General features: G+C 40.4%; 1 long non-coding RNA gene across 1 annotated transcript; it reads right to left on the bottom strand.

Annotated features, from left to right (window-relative positions):
- Positions 1 to 12,354: 12,354 nt before the first annotated feature.
- LOC118562679 lies at positions 12,355 to 16,463 on the bottom strand. The gene is made up of 6 exons (XR_004930745.1): positions 16,309 to 16,463; positions 16,098 to 16,165; positions 15,794 to 15,999; positions 13,692 to 13,902; positions 13,481 to 13,548; positions 12,355 to 13,381 (listed from the first exon to the last, which is right to left on the bottom strand). It is a non-coding gene; the product is annotated as an uncharacterized LOC118562679 (long non-coding RNA).
- Between the last annotated feature and the right edge of the window lie 934 nt (positions 16,464 to 17,397).

Here is a 17,397-nt window from a genome sequence, read left to right as displayed (position 1 = left end):
AGTAATGACCTACTTGAGGAGTTTCAGTCAGGCTTCAGAGCTCATCATAGCACTGAAACAGCTCTGGTGAAGGTCACCAATGATATTCTCATGGCCTCAGATAATGGACTTGTGTCTATACTTGTCCTGTTAGATCTCAGTGCTGCATTTGATACAGTTGATCACAATATTCTCCTACAAAGACTTGAGCATACTGTAGGGATTAAGGGAAAAGCATTAGGCTGGTTTAAATTTTATCTGTCGGACAGATTCCAGTTTGTTCATGTTAATAATAAATCTTCCTCAAACTCTAGGGTCACCTGTGGAGTACCACAGGGTTCAGTCCTTGGACCAATTCTATTTACTATACATATGCTTCCGATTGGCAAAATGATCAGACAGCATGGGATTAATTTCCACTGTTATGCTGATGACACTCAGCTATATTTATCCATAAATCCTGATGAATCCAATCAGTTACTTCGACTGCAGTCATGTCTTGATGACATCAAAAGCTGGATGACTTTAAATTTCCTGCATTTAAATTCTGACAAGACAGAAGTTTTCATCTTTGGGCCAGAGTCTTCAAAAAATAATCAATAATCAATCACTTAATCTGGATGGCATTAATTTGGCCTCTGGTAATAAAGTAAAAAATCTTGGTGTTGTTTTCGACCAAGACATGTCATTTAAATCCCATATTAAACAGGTTTCCAGAGTTTCCTTTTTTCACCTCCGGAATATCGCCAAAATTAGAAACGTTCTGTCCAGGAGTGATGCTGAAAAACTAGTCCATGCATTTGTTACTTCAAGGCTGGACTATTGTAATTCTTTACTATCAGGAAGTCCACAAAATGCAGTTCGAAGTCTTCAGCTGATTCAAAATGCTGCGGCAAGAGTTCTGATGAAAATCAACAAGAGGGATCATATTTCTCCAATTTTAGCTTCCCTTCATTGGCTTCCTGTTAAATCAAGAATAGAATTTAAAATTCTCCTTCTAACGTATAAAGCCCTTAATAATCAAGCTCCATCATATATCAGAGCTCTGATTACCCCGTATGTTCCTAACAGAGCACTTCGCTCTCAGACTGCAGGTCTGCTGGTGGTTCCTAGAGTCTCTAAAAGTAGAATGGGAGGCAGATCCTTTAGCTATCAGGCTCCTCTCCTGTGGAACCAACTCCCAGTTTTGGTCCATGGAGGCAGACACCCTATCTATTTTTAAGACTAATGTTAAAACTTTCCTTTTTGACAAAGCTTATAGTTAGAGTGGCTCATACCCTGAGCTATCTCTATAGTTGTGCTGTGATAGGCCTAGGCTGCTGGAGGACATCAGGGTCTAATTTTCTCACTCTACTGATTTCTACTGTTCTTCAGTCTACTGTTCTCCAGTTTTGCATTGTATTACATTGAAATGACTGTCGTCATTTCAGCTTTTAACGTTTTGCTCTCTCTCTTTTTCTTCATAGTAGGTACACCTGGTCTGGCGTTCTGTTAACTGTGACATCATCCAGAGAAGACGGCTCACCCGCTACTACCATCTAATGTAGAACAGATTACTAGATCAATGTGTGCTTCTGTGCTTTTTTGTTTCTCTTGTTGTGTCTCTGTTCTGTCTTCTGTAACCCCAGTCGGTCGAGGCAGATGACCGTTCATACTGAGCCCGGTTCTGCCGGAGGTTTTCCTTCCCGTTAATGGGTGGTTTTTCTTCCCACTGTCGCTTCATGCTTGCTCAGTATGAGGGATTGCAGCAAAGCCATGTACAATGCAGATGACTCTTCCTGTGGCTCTACGCTTCCCCAGGAGTGAATGCTGCTTGTCGGGACTTTGATGCAATCAACTGGTTTCCTTATATAGGACATTTTTGACCAATCTGTATAATCTGACCCAATCTGTATAATATGATTGAACTTGACTTTGTAAAGTGCCTTGAGATGACATGTTTCATGATTTGGCGCTATATAAATAAAATTGAATTGAATTGAATCTTTTGATCTTCCGCTTAGGAGAAACCTTTGCCGTTTCAAAACTCACGTCGGCTCTCACGATTTATTGTTTATAAATGAATCTGCCAAATAACCACTGTTTTTTCCCCACAAGAGGTATATCAAAACGTTTTGGTATCATTATTTTAAGAACAAGCAAGTGCGTTGGTCAAACTTGAATCCGTTTTCCTCGTCGATATTCAGTTGTACAGAACGAGGCGCGTTCCCACGACAGGGGATACATATCTCGGCAGGCATGCACTTTTCGGAAACATGCACTTTGCGAAGGAACGCAAAAGTTTTTGCGAGGGAACGCAAAGGTTTTTGCGAGGTAACGTAAAAGTATTGCGAAGTAACGCAAAAATAAAAACAATTCCCATGACCCCAAGGGGCTCCGTACAAAGAAGATGCCTCATTCCTGTGCTGCATGGAAATGTATTCGGGCTGATTTCACTACTTGTATCTGCCTTCTATAAACTAAGGCTGCACCATGTTACAAAACTGGACACACTAAAGCTGCAGAGTGGCAACACTAGGAAAAAGCTGTGCAAAATGTGCATTCTTTTTCAAGGTTTTTAGCTTGTATACAGTACAAACTATTGTATTTAGACATTGATGTGCATATATAGATTTTCAAGTATTATAAATAAGTCAAATAAATAGCTATGTGATTATATATAACTATAGGTCAAGATTATAGCTATCTATACATATGTATATCTTTCTAATATATATATATATATATATATATATATATATATATATATATATATATATATATATATATATATATATATATATATCTTCATTCTACATGCAAATGAAGATACTCTACTTTTATCAGACACCAACAATAATGGTGATAAAATATTAAACTGGATGCCATTACAAGTCAGTAATCACTCAAGCTGTAAATCTTCCTCCTCAAATTTGAGAAAACAACAATTATTTAAACCAGATTTTATTTTTCCATTTTGTTCAGACAAACATGAAGGAAACCTGAAGGAAATACTTAAAGAGAAATTATTTTCGGGGGATTTTCTCCCCAAATAATTTTTGTAGTGTAATAATGTAATAATAATATATAGTAATATCATCTTTATTGTCATTGAAACATACATTGAAACATACATTACAACAAAATTTGTTTTCTGCTTTTAACCCATAACCCTTGTGGAGCAGTGGGCTGCCATATGCAGCGCCCGGGGGTTAAGAGTGTTGCTCAGGGACCGAGAGTGCAGGCTGTGGGGATCGAACCGGGTTCTCCAACACTCCCTATACACCTATACAGCTTGGTAGGCAATTTGGGGTTAAGTGCCTTGCCCAGGGACACATCGACATGTGGCAAGGGGAAACTGGAATCAAACCCACAACCTTCTGATTGCCAGACAACTACTCAACCCATCAAGCCACAGTCACCCATTATTTTAGTGTGACTCTTCTCTTCCATTTGTCAAAGGCCACATTGTAATTTTGATGATGAAAGTTGTTTGTTTAATAAGACTATCTGAATTTATCCTGTTTATCAAAGTAAACAGTCTTTGTCTTTATATAACTCCCTATGATTTGATAACATGTGGTTAGTGTTTAATGTCAAACTCTGAGCTGCTGATTATTTTTATGCTTATTTGTTGTGATGCTGGGTGATTCTTCCAGGTTTTTAAAAATAACCTATTTTTATCAGATCTAGAATCAGTTGCTCTATATAAGTGCACTCTCACATTAGAGAGCAGAATAGTTTCTAGACAGCAAAAAGTGACTCATTGTGGACAAAGAAAAGTGTCATGGTTTAGTTTTGGTCTGGCTATTTTCCTGGTTGTTTTCTAGTGCCTCCTCCACTCCCTCAGCAATTAGTCACACCTGTTAGGCTCTAATTAGTCTGAATTCACTTCACTTGCCAGCCTCCCTACATAAGCTCCCTTCAGTTTGCTTCTCGTCGCCGGCTTGTCTTCAGTCTCTAACTACACCACGCCTGTCTAGTACTGTTCTCATCATTCTCCACTCACTCCACGTCTGTCAGCCTGGTTTGTTCCCTGTTTTGTTGCTGGATTTCCTGCCTCCTCTGTGCGTAAGGCCTCTGCTAGCTGCTGGATTTCTTGCCACTAGTGATGGGTCGATGAGGCGTCATGAAGTGTTTCAACACGTTGCCAAACTGTATTGATACTGTGCCGATACTGTGTCACTAAATACTGACACCTGCTTGATGTTAAAAATCCCTACAGGCAACCTAGTTGACAGCATTAACTGACACTGATTTGATGACCTAGTATGCACAATAATACAATTTAAGTCATTGTATGTTGCATTGTATTATTTCATATTTTCATTTGAATTTAAAATATATTTGATTTTTTTCTTTAGATACAGTCAATAAATAATGTGAACCTGTATCATAACGTAATAACCTCTAAGTAAACATGTTGTGAATGAGGATGTTTGTGGACTGGCATTTTTTTTTTTTTTTACAAGTTTTTATTCAAAAAAAATAAGTTGTTTCAATGTTTTGATATTGAATCTGTTACGCTGTTTTGATATCACTTCTCCAGCTGTAGAAAACACCCGCTCACATGGCACAGATGATGCTGAAGTGCAGAGAAATTGTAATGAAAAGCGGAAGAGGTTTGGACAGACTGTCTTTTGGTTTTTCCAGTATATCATAGGATCTTGGGACCCTCTGCCAAGTATCTGTGCACCTCCTGGATGGCATTAGCTGTGGCACTTCGGGTTTGCCTGCCCACTTCGATGTCAAATGTTGCCAAATGTTATGTAAAAAGAACAAATTGGCATTTTAGTGCATGATTTATAAACAACAAACTGCCCAATAACAAGCCAGAAGTGGGGGTAGACAGCATTTGTGAAAATGGTCCTGGCTGGGGCTCATTTGGGGTCGTCAGATAATTTATTTCAATATTCTCAGCCGCACATCACTTTTCTAAAATAACGAGGGAATGCGCTCAGTTCTGAACATTTTTTTTGTGCTGCTCTTTGTTTTTTTTTTTGCCAACGGCAGCTTTTTAATAACGTAGGAGACACAGAAAATCTCTCAGAGGCAACTACCTCACACTGTCAGAAATGTTACTCAGTTACACTTTAAAGGTGTTCCATAGTCAGAGACCCACAAGATTAATAAAATAACTATGCAGAATGAAAGCAATAATTTATTCTGTATCAAATTTTGGCACTTCCAGCTCTAATTTTCCATTCCGTATAGCCTATGTAGTTAATATAAAGTGAGGTTGGCACATTAAACATCTACAAGACAATCAGTGTCAACTCATTTTTAGAAGGATTGGTGAACAATGGCAAAAAGATGAGCATATCAGTTATTTCAATAACACACACTATCCCATCATTAATTGCATATGTTGAATATAGCCAATTAATGCTTTAGTAGAGTACTGTTAAACATAAAACTTCTAACTTAACCTTACCTGGTTAAAGTGTACTTCATCATGATTTGCTGCCATGTCCTTTCAATGCTTTTAGTAATCAATGCCCCCCCCCACACTCACACACACACACACACACATCCTTTTGTGTTGAACGAGTGACATGTGAGAAAACAGCTTTAATTCTCCATCACATAACTTTCATATTGCGCATGCATTGACTTTTTCAACATTTCTCTCTTTCGGTTTTTTGTTTCTTGTGGTTTAATATTGTCCATATGCCTTCTTTAAAGATTTCTAATTCTACTCGCAGGACATGCGCACTTCCAAGCTTATTTCCTGTTGTTGCCATGGTGAATAGCGTTATTTACATTCCATTGATCGGGCTTTTTTTCATGCTCGTGCTGACGTTCAACTCATCGGACGCTGTGTTTAGTTACCTGACTGATATCATCTGTTCTGAAATCAGAAACGCTGAGTATGACAGAGTGATGTAAAACTACTCAGAGCAGCAGCTTTCTACTGAGGGTAGATCAGCCATTTTTTATGACACAAGGCTCAGAACAAAGACGCATTTCAGCTTGGATTTTATTTACTGCGCAGCATTGCTTTGCTGTACGTGCTGAATCCAGATGCTGTGCGCGAATGCACACGCGCCCAGCTTAGAGGGAACAGAACACCGCTTATAAACACAGTTTGCCGCGTCAGTCAGTTCGAAACAGTTCCTGTATCGATCACGTGACTTTCCCATTGCAATACGTGCATCAACACGGGTTTTGCTCTATGAGCTCGACGCATGCGCTGACGCATCGGTATTGCCGGACCCATCACTACTTGCCACCTCTGTACTTCAAGTAGGCCTCTGCTAGCTGCTGGATTTACTACAGCCCCAGGATCTCAAAAACTGTCCCTGCTGCCTTGCTGGATTTACTGCAGCCCCCGGATCTCAAGAACTGTCCCTGCTGCTCTGTTGCTCGACTGCCTGCTACCTCTGTGCTCCAGGTTGGCTCTCTGCTCTGTCACTGGATTGCCTGCTGCCCTGTGCCCCAGCAGTCCTACAACCTAGAACTGTCTCGCTCTGCACCTCTGCTCTGACAGCAGCCCAGCCCAGCAGCCCAGAGCAAGAACTCTCTCTCTCCAGTTTCTTAATCCAATCAGCCTGCTCCTGCACCATCATCTCCAGTCCGGTTACTAACTCTGGTCATCATCATCCAACTCATTACCTTCAATAAACTGCAATAGAACTAACTCTGTGTGTGCGTGCTCTGTCTGGGTTCACGTAGACAAGTCATGACAAAAAGATTATTAAACAGGTCCCTTTGATGGTTAGTAATTACATTCAATAAAATCTAAAAATACTTCAGCACAAACAAATGGAAATTAAATGTTGTAGAAACATATAAGAAAATATCAAAGCTTCTTCGAGACTCTGTCGTTGAATTATAGTCTCATGAAGGGGATCCTCAGGGTTGTCCATGATGTTGAACATTTTATTAAGTGTCCGTCTTTGCATGCGGGCAGTCTCCAGAACAATCTCTATAATAGAACCTGCCTTCTTTATCAACCTGTTCAGCTTTCAACAACAGACTTGTAGAAGATCTGCAGCAGCTTGCTGCAAACATTAATAAAGTGTATGTAGGTGTTTTGCTTGAGAATCATGAGCTCTTTTAAAGCGTTGCTGTCACCTAACTATTAATATTTACTTGCAAAAAGTGTCGGTTGGTTTATTCATGATTGACAACATTTTGACCTTTTTTATTTCCTTAATAAATGGTAAGTTGTCTACTTGGATGTTTTTCTATTGAGAATAAATGTCACCACAGTGAGAAGTCAAACTACCTTGAAGTGACTGAAAGACCAGGACTTCGGGTCTACTGTAGTGGACAATACTTGGTCAGAGAAATGGGATGTTAGTTCATTGATAGATATGATGGTCATTGTCTTGTGGTTGTGTGAAATTTAATGGTTTTGCACAGTATATGCAGGTGATTAAAATTATCCTCCTAATTTTCAGAGCCCAGTGGTCCCTGAGTGTAAAAACCATGCTTTACAAGAAGATAAAATGCATCGCCCCACTTCGAATGTGAGCTGTTGTATTTAACAACAAAGTTGCACAAATGTTGTGCAAGATATCAGAAAAAAACAATAAATTCTTTTTAGCTTAAATTCTTTTATTTTAATTTTATTCAATCAAAAAAATCAGCGGATTGTTTGATTTTGAGTCAATCCACCATACTGAGCAAGCACAAGGCGACAGTGGAGGGGAAAAAACTCCCCTTTGTCAGGAAGCGAAAAAAACATCCAGCAGAACCAGACTCAGTATGGGCGGCCATCTGCCTCGACCGGCTGGGGAATAGGAAAGAAGATATTCTGTGGGAATGAAAAATAAAGAGAAAACACAGTTTAGTATAAATGTAGATGTCCGAATATCTTAAATGAAAAAGTCTGTACAAACGCTACATACCATTTGTGATGCCATACTGATTGACTCCATGCTGTGATGAAGCTATAACTGAGCCACTCATGGTGTTTCGTCTAACTCATCATCTTTAGTTCCTGTTCAGTTCTTGTCAACAACAGAGCAGGTTAATATGTCACTTACCTTTTCAGGGAGCTACCTTCCTCTGCTCCGGTTGAGTCAATGCCATGAAGGATCCTGGATTTCTGCTCGTTTCTGTTGCTCCTTCTGTGTTCTTTGTCTTATAGTTCTTTTCTACCTCCCTACTACATCGTCTCTACCAAAGGTGACTGGTCAAGTGGTGCAAGCCGAGTAGCTTTTAGTTTTAATTTACCCTCTAACCGCCCTGCCAAACACAGTCTGCTTTGGAAGTAAAAGTTACCCTCGTCTTAATGTTAGTTATTAGCTCTCATTAAACCTGGTGAAGATTCTTAGTCATCCAGGTCAGGCCATTCCAAAAAAAGTAAAAAACAAAGCAACTGGACTTGTTTTCCGTAGTTGAAGATGTTTTGCATCCTCTCCTGGAAGCTTTCTCAATTCAAAAAGTCTGGAGTAATGTTGAGTAACAAGCTTTATACCATTGCCCAACAAAGGCCTTGCAATGGCTTAGATAACGTACAAATTCAATCGAAACAGGTCCACCCCTTAGTAATGGGCGGTCGTTAAAGCCATTAAGCTAGCAGATTGAACCGAAACTGGTCCACTCCTCTATAACGAGGAGTCGTTAGGATTATTATTGGCTTGGCTTAAAGAAGACATTTTTTGATCACCCGAATGAGGGTGAGAGTTAAGGTGATGATTGGCCGGAATTAATCATACACAGCTATAGGATTAATTCCGGCCAATCATCACCTTAACCTTAAAGAATCTTAAAACCAGACTGTGTGGTTCCTGTCATAGAACAGAGTGACATGTGGCGCGTCAGGTGGGAGGAAGAGCAGGAACCCAGACGTTGCATATTCCATAGTTGGAGAGAACACAGGTTGTAATGGTAAATGGACTGTACTTATATAGCGCTTGCTGACCACCCAAAGCACTGTACAATATAGCCACATTCACCCAGTTGCTCTCACTAACGCGCACACATTCATACACCGAGACACAGCTCGGTAGGCTTGCGGTTAAGTGCCTTGCCCAAGGGCCCAAGGGCACGTCGACATGTGGCAAGGGGAAGCTGGAATCGAACCCACAACCTTCTGGTTGCCAGACGACTACTCAACCCATCAAGCCACAGTCGCCTGTCATCAATCTGTCCTCCCACTGATTTCCATGCTGCACAATCCTATTGATTTTCACTAATAACCTGATCAAATGCTCCCTCCACAAAGATCAACTGCACACAGTACTTTTCCACTGTAAATCTCTCCAATCGGACGCTATTCTGAGCCACACATTCGTACATACATACACGCAGATTAACATACACACGCACTCAGTTCAGAGCCGCAGATTCAAGCAGTGTCTCCTTTACTCATCCAAACACAATGATCTAATTTTAACCGACACAATATGTTGGACAAGATATGACAAAGACACCATATCAGACAGCTTACGCGTAGTCTTCTGCAACACTTTTTTTTTTTTAACAAACCTCCTAGACTAACCGCTGTGTTTCCAAAAAACTCTCAAATTGTTTCTCTGGGATCCCCCTTTAAATCTCCTCATTTATTAATAATAGCTTGCTGGAATTTTAGCTATTTTTTGTTTGTTAAATTACCCCTTAAACCTGCATTGTATTCTTTTACCCATGTAGCTAAATGTTTTATTTTATCAGGGTCCTGCTGTTCAACGATTTTCCAGTCCTTACTCTGGAGCTGTTTCTATCACCTGCCGCAATAACACCAGCTGTCCTGCTGCGGTTTTCCACAAAACTTCAGGTCCCCACCGTCATCGTGAGTCTCTCTATCAAATTCACCCTCCATTATGAAATCTGTATATTTTGTTCACTTATACTATATCACTACACAATGTTATGTCTCATGAAAACCCCGTAGCAATGGGAATCGCTCGCGCTTGGCGTTCTTCCCCAGTCACTCTCTCACCATTCACACTGTTTTCTGCTAAATTAATCTGTTATTGCTGATTGTGTGTCCAGCTCACGGCTCATACCGGTCTTCCTGTTTCTACGGCAGGTCACGGTTTCTTATAAAAAGATTTCTTGAACTAACAGGACTTATTTCTTGTTGTGTTATCTCGCACAACTTATGATTTTCTACTCTGTTCTTAGTTCTGTTATTTTATGTCAGAACTTTATACGTCTGTAATCGGAGTTCCACAGAGTCACCCTCCGTTAAAGCTCCGCATCCATACAATGTGTATTGCCTGGTCTTGTTCTCAACCTGTATGTGGAATTCAAGGTTTCTCAGGTCCTCTAACCAAGCAAAATACGATTCCTCGTCAAGAACTCGCAGTGAGCTGCCACGCTCAAGAATCCCTTTACACTCTCTTCTGCTACTTTGCTCACAAACAGCGCATTTTACCCTAATCTACTCACATTCTACTCCTATAACCAACGACATTATGTTTCCCACTGTTTTTCTATTTTATCTAACATTTACTGATATGTACATAACACTATCCTCACTCCCTCTTTTGGAAACAAAACTAGTTTTGTTCCAGAAACATCGACAGAGAACAGTACTACGCCGTCAAAGAGAGTCAATTCAACTGCAAAGGCTAATCTTTGGTGAAGTAGGAAAAAACACTTTCTCGTATCCTGAATCCAAATCAAAATATTATTCAAGTTTATCATACCTGATATCTTCACGAGGTCCCTCAAAGGTTGCGTGAGATCAACGTACCCACAATGTAGTTGTAACAGCAGCCATTTAGTCCCAACACGATAACGTGTCATTCATGCGCCGCAGATTGGGTTTGTTAGAACGATTTGCTTGTTGCTGGAGGACACATTGGTTGTTCGTCCGTGGACTTTCTGCTGCTTAATGATGATCAGTACGTTCTTGGCCATGGAAACATATCAAACTCATGTTTAAAATAAACTTATCAGTTACATCACAGACAATTTAAAAGCTATTAGTATATTTTTAAAACAGCAAACCTGCACGCTGGTAGGATCCCAATCAGCCTCCTGAAGGGAACGTTTAACCATGCCCCTAATTCTTTTACCTGGTGCTCAACATGGAGAGAAGGAGAAATATGTAAAATCTTTCATCTGACATCATATATCGTTATAAATTGTTCAGAAGTAGCAGCTGCCAAACACTCTGATGCCAAATACATATTCCTAGAAATGGCTGTTTGTGTTTTACCTTAAAGAATCTTGATACCAGTCTGTGTGGTTCCTGTCATAGAACAGAGTGACGTGTGGCGGCGAGGTGGGAGGAAGAGCAGGAACCCAGACGTTGCATCTTCCATAGTTGGAGAGAGCAACGGTTGTAGCAGGCTCCTTTGACAGTTCTCCATAGATCTTAGCAATTCTTTCTCCCCCTCAGGTCACAACGGCAGACACTGTTTCTTCTCTCAGTATCATATTCAGTGACAGTCTTAGTCCACAACTCAGAGGCCTATATGTGGCTCCAGTGTCCACCAAAAGTTCATGCAGTCTTTTCCCCTGAGTAGCTTGGGGTCTGTAGTGCTTATGATGTTTAATTCTCTGCCAAAAATCCAGGAACTTTTCCCAACTTATAAACTGTCTCTTACGCTTAACATAGTGTTTTACTAAACATTTAACCAAATCTCACTGTAACACAACTGTTTTGTCTCAAATGTAAATGCCTTGACCAACTGTTGTTTGCACTCAGAGGGCTTTCTTGTGCAACAAAAGCCATCAATACATCAATCTGTCCTCCCACTGATTTCCATGCTGCACAATCCTATTAATTTTCACTAATAACCTGATCAAATGCTCCCTCCACGAAGATCAACTGCACACAGTACTTTTCCACTGTAAATCTCTCCACTCGGACACTATTCTGAGCCACACATTCGCACATACATACGTGCAGATTTACATACACACGCACTCAGTTCAGATCCGCGGATTCAAGCAGTGTCTCCTTTACTCATTCAAACACAATGATCTCATTTTAACCGACACAATATGTTGGACAAGATATGACGAAGACACCATATCAGACAGCTTGCACGTAGTCTTCTGCGACACTTTTTTTGTTTTTAACAAACCTCCTTGACTAATTGCCGTGTTTCCAAAAAACTCCCAAATTGTTTCTCTGGGATTCCCCTTTAAAACTCCTCATTTATTAATAATAGCTGGCTGGAATTTTAGCTATTTTTTGTTTGTTAAATTACCCCTTAAACCTGCATTGTATTCTTTTACCCATGTAGCTAAATGTTTTATTTTATCAGGGTCCTGCTGTTCAACGAATTTCCAGTCCTTACTCTGGAGCTGTTTCTATCACCTGCCGCAATAACACCAGCTGTTCTGCTGCGGTTTTCCACAAAACTTCAGGTCCCCACCGTCATCGTGAGTCTCTCTATCAAATTCACCCTCCATTATGAAATCTGTATATTTTGTTCACTTATACTATATCACTACACAATGTTATGTCTCATGAAAACCCCGTAGCAATGGGAATCGCTCGCGCTTGGCGTTCTTGCCCAGTCACACTCTCATCATTCACACTGTTTTCTGCTAAATTAGTCTGTTATTGCTGATTGTGTGTCCAGCTCACAGCTCATTTTTTTTTATCTTTATTCCCTGTCCGGTCTTGCTGGTTGTGTGTGTCCAGCTCACGGCTCATACCGGTCTTCCTGTTTCTACGGCAGGTCACGGTTTCTTATAAAAAGGTTTCTTGAACTAACAGGACTTATTTCTTGTTGTGTTATCTCGCACAACTTATGATTTTCTACTCTGTTCTTAGTTCTGTTATTTTATGTCAGAACTTTATACGTCTGTAATCGGAGTTTCACAGAGTCACCCTCCGTTAAAGCTCCGCATCCATACAATGTGTATTGCCTGGTCTTGTTCTCAACCTGTATGTGGAATTCAAGGTTTCTCAGGTCCTCTAACCAAGCAAAATACGATTCCTCGTCGAGAACTCGCAGTGAGCTGCCACGCTCAAGAATCCCTTTACACTCTCTTCTGCTACTTTGCTCACAAACAGCGCATTTTACCCTAATCTACTCACATTCTACTCCTATAACCAACGACATTATGTTTCCCACTGTTTTTCTATTTTATCTAACATTTACTGATAAGTACATAACACTATCCTCACTCCCTCTTTTGGAAACAAAACTAGTTTTGTTCCAGAAACATCGACAGAGAACAGTACTACGCCCTCAAAGAGAGTCAATTCAACTGCAAAGGCTAATCTTTGGTGAAGTAGGAAAAAACACTTTCTCGTATCCTGAATCCAAATCAAAATATTATTCAAGTTTATCCTACCTGATATCTTCACGAGGTCCCTCAAAGGTTGCGTGAGATCAACGTACCCACAATGTAGTTGTAACAGCAGCCATTTAGTCCCAACACGATAACGTGTCATTCACGCGCCGTAGATTGGGTTTGTTAGAACGATTTGCTTGTTGCTGGAGGACACATTGGTTGTTCGTCCGTGGACCTTCTGCTGCTTAATGATGATCAGTACGTTCTTGGCCATGGAAACATATCAAACTCATGTTTAAAATAAACTTATCAGTTACATCACAGACAATTTAAAAGCTATTAGTATATTTTTAAAACAGCAAACCTGCACGCTGGTAGGATCCCAATCAGTGTCCTGAAGGGAACGTTTAACCATGCCCCTAATTCTTTTACCTGGTGCTCAACATGGAGAGAAGGAGAAATATGTAAAATCTTTCATCTGACATCATATATCGTTATAAATTGTTCCGAAGTAGCAGCTGCCAAACACTCTGATGCCAAATACATATTCCTAGAAATGGCTGTTTGTGTTTTACCTTAAAGAATCTTGATACCAGTCTGTGTGGTTCCTGTCATAGAACAGAGTGACGTGTGGCGGGTCAGGTGGGAGGAAGAGCAGGAACCCAGACGTTGCATCTTCCATAGTTGGAGAGAACACCGGTTGTAGCAGGCTCTGTTGACAGTTCTCCATAGATCTTAGCAATTCTTTCTCCCCCTCAGGTCACAACGGCAGACCCTGTTTCTTCTCTAAGTATCATATTCATTGACAGTCTTAGTCCACAACTTAGAGGCCTATATGTGGCTCCGGTCGGTGTCCACCAAAGGTTCATGCAGTCTTTTCCCCTGACAGCTCGGGGTCTGCAGTGCTCATAATGTTTAATTCTCTGCCAAAAATCCAGGAACTTTTCCCAACTTCTAAACTGTCTCTTACGCTTAACATAGTGTTTTACTAAACATTTAACCAAATCTCACTGTAACACAACTGTTTTGTCTCAAATGTAAATGCCTTGACCAACTGTTGTTTGCACTCAGAGGGCTTTCTTGTGCAACAAAAGCCATCAATACATCAATCTGTCCTCCCACTGATTTCCATGCTGCACAATCCTATTAATTTTCACTAATAACCTGATCAAATGCTCCCTCCACGAAGATCAACTGCACACAGTACTTTTCCACTGTAAATCTCTCCAATCGGACACTATTCTGAGCCACACATTCGCACATACATACGCGCAGATTTACATACACACGCACTCAGTTCAGATCCGCGGATTCAAGCAGTGTCTCCTTTACTCATTCAAACACAATGATCTCATTTTAACCGACACAATATGTTGGACAAGATATGACAAAGACACCATATCAGACAGCTTGCGCGTAGTCTTCTGCAACACTTTTTTTCTTTTTAACAAACCTCCTTGACTAATTGCCGTGTTTCCAAAAAACTCCCAAATTGTTTCTCTGGGATTCCCCTTTAAAACTCCTCATTTATTAATAATAGCTGGCTGGAATTTTAGCTATTTTTTGTTTGTTAAATTACCCCTTAAACCTGCATTGTATTCTTTTACCCATGTAGCTAAATGTTTTATTTTATCAGGGTCCTGCTGTTCAACGAATTTCCAGTCCTTACTCTGGAGCTGTTTCTATCACCTGCCGCAATAACACCAGCTGTTCTGCTGCGGTTTTCCACAAAACTTCAGGTCCCCACCGTCATCGTGAGTCTCTCTATCAAATTCACCCTCCATTATGAAATCTGTATATTTTGTTCACTTATACTATATCACTACACAATGTTATGTCTCATGAAAACCCCGTAGCAATGGGAATCGCTCGCGCTTGGCGTTCTTCCTCAGTCACTCTCTCATCATTCACACTGTTTTCTGCTAAATTAGTCTGTTATTGCTGATTGTGTGTCCAGCTCACAGCTCATTTTTTTTATCTTTATTCCCTGTACGGTCTTGCTGGTTGTGTGTGTCCAGCTCACGGCTCATACCGGTCTTCCTGTTTCTACGGCAGGTCACGGTTTCTTATAAAAAGGTTTCTTGAACTAACAGGACTTATTTCTTGTTGTGTTATCTCGCACAACTTATGATTTTCTACTCTGTTCTTAGTTCTGTTATTTTATGTCAGAACTTTATACGTCTGTAATCGGAGTTTCACAGAGTCACCCTCCGTTAAAGCTCCGCATCCATACAATGTGTATTGCCTGGTCTTGTTCTCAACCTGTATGTGGAATTCAAGGTTTCTCAGGTCCTCTAACCAAGCAAAATACTATTCCTCGTCGAGAACTCGCAGTGAGCTGCCACGCTCAAGAATCCCTTTACACTCTCTTCTGCTACTTTGCTCACAAACAGCGCATTTTACCCTAATCTACTCACATTCTACTCCTATAACCAACGACATTATGTTTCCCACTGTTTTTCTATTTTATCTAACATTTACTGATAAGTACATAACACTATCCTCACTCCCTCTTTTGGAAACAAAACTAGTTTTGTTCCAGAAACATCGACAGAGAACAGTACTACGCCGTCAAAGAGAGTCAATTCAACTGCAAAGGCTAATCTTTGGTGAAGTAGGAAAAAACACTTTCTCGTATCCTGAATCCAAATCAAAATATTATTCAAGTTTATCATACCTGATATCTTCACGAGGTCCCTCAAAGGTTGCGTGAGATCAACGTACCCACAATGTAGTTGTAACAGCAGCCATTTAGTCCCAACACGATAACGTGTCATTCACGCGCCGTAGAGTGGGTTTGTTAGAACGATTTGCTTGTTGCTGGAGGACACATTGGTTGTTCGTCCGTGGACCTTCTGCTGCTTAATGATGATCAGTACGTTCCTGGCCATGGAAACATTTCAAACTCATGTTTAAAATAAACTTATCAGTTACATCACAGACAATTTAAAAGCTATTAGTATATTTTTAAAACAGCAAACCTGCACGCTGGTAGGATCCCAATCAGTGTCCTGAAGGGAACGTTTAACCATGCCCCTAATTATTTTACCTGGTGCTCAACATGGAGAGAAAGAGAAATATGTAAAATCTTTCATCCGACATCATATATCGTTATAAATTGTTCAGAAGTAGCAGCTGCCAAACACTCTGATGCCAAATACATATTCCTAGAAATGGCTGTTTGTGTTTTACCTTAAAGAATCTTGATACCAGTCTGTGTGGTTCCTGTCGTAGAACAGAGTGACGTGTGGCGGGTCAGGTGGGAGGAAGAGCAGGAACCCAGACGTTGCATCTTCCATAGTTGGAGAGAACACCGGTTGTAGCAGGCTCTGTTGACAGTTCTCCATAGATCTCAGCAATTCTTTCTCCCCCTCAGGTCACAACGGCAGACCCTGTTTCTTCTCTAAGTATCATATTCATTGACAGTCTTAGTCCACAACTTAGAGGCCTATATGTGGCTCCGGTGTCCACCAAAGGTTCATGCAGTCTTTTCCCCTGACAGCTCGGGGTCTGCAGTGCTCATAATGTTTAATTCTCTGCCAAAAATCCAGGAGCTTTTCCCAACTTCTAAACTGTCTCTTACGCTTAACATAGTGTTTTACTAAACATTTAACCAAATCTCACTGTAACACAACTGTTTTGTCTCAAATGTAAATGCCTTGACCAACTGTTGTTTGCACTCAGAGGGCTTTCTTGTGCAACAAAAGCCATCAATACATCAATCTGTCTTCCCACTGATTTCCATGCTGCACAATCCTATTAATTTTCACTAATAACCTGATCAAATGCTCCCTCCACGAAGATCAACTGCACACAGTACTTTTCCACTGTAAATCTCTCCAATCGGACACTATTCTGAGCCACACATTCGCACATACATACGCGCAGATTTACATACACACGCACTCAGTTCAGATCCGCGGATTCAAGCAGTGTCTCCTTTACTCATTCAAACACAATGATCTCATTTTAACCGACACAATATGTTGGACAAGATATGACAAAGACACCATATCAGACAGCTTGCGCGTAGTCTTCTGCGACACTTTTTTTCTTTTTAACAAACCTCCTTGACTAATTGCCGTGTTTCCAAAAAACTCCCAAATTGTTTCTCTGGGATTCCCCTTTAAAACTCCTCATTTATTAATAATAGCTGGCTGGAATTTTAGCTATTTTTTGTTTGTTAAATTACCCCTTAAACCTGCATTGTATTCTTTTACCCATGTAGCTAAATGTTTTATTTTATCAGGGTCCTGCTGTTCAACGAATTTCCAGTCCTTA

The sequence above is a fragment of the Fundulus heteroclitus genome, chromosome 1, assembly GCF_011125445.2.
Source record: "Fundulus heteroclitus isolate FHET01 chromosome 1, MU-UCD_Fhet_4.1, whole genome shotgun sequence".
NCBI classification, from domain to species: domain Eukaryota; kingdom Metazoa; phylum Chordata; class Actinopteri; order Cyprinodontiformes; family Fundulidae; genus Fundulus; species Fundulus heteroclitus.
Note: the sequence above shows the minus strand (reverse complement) of the source record. Positions and strands in the feature narration are given on the sequence as shown.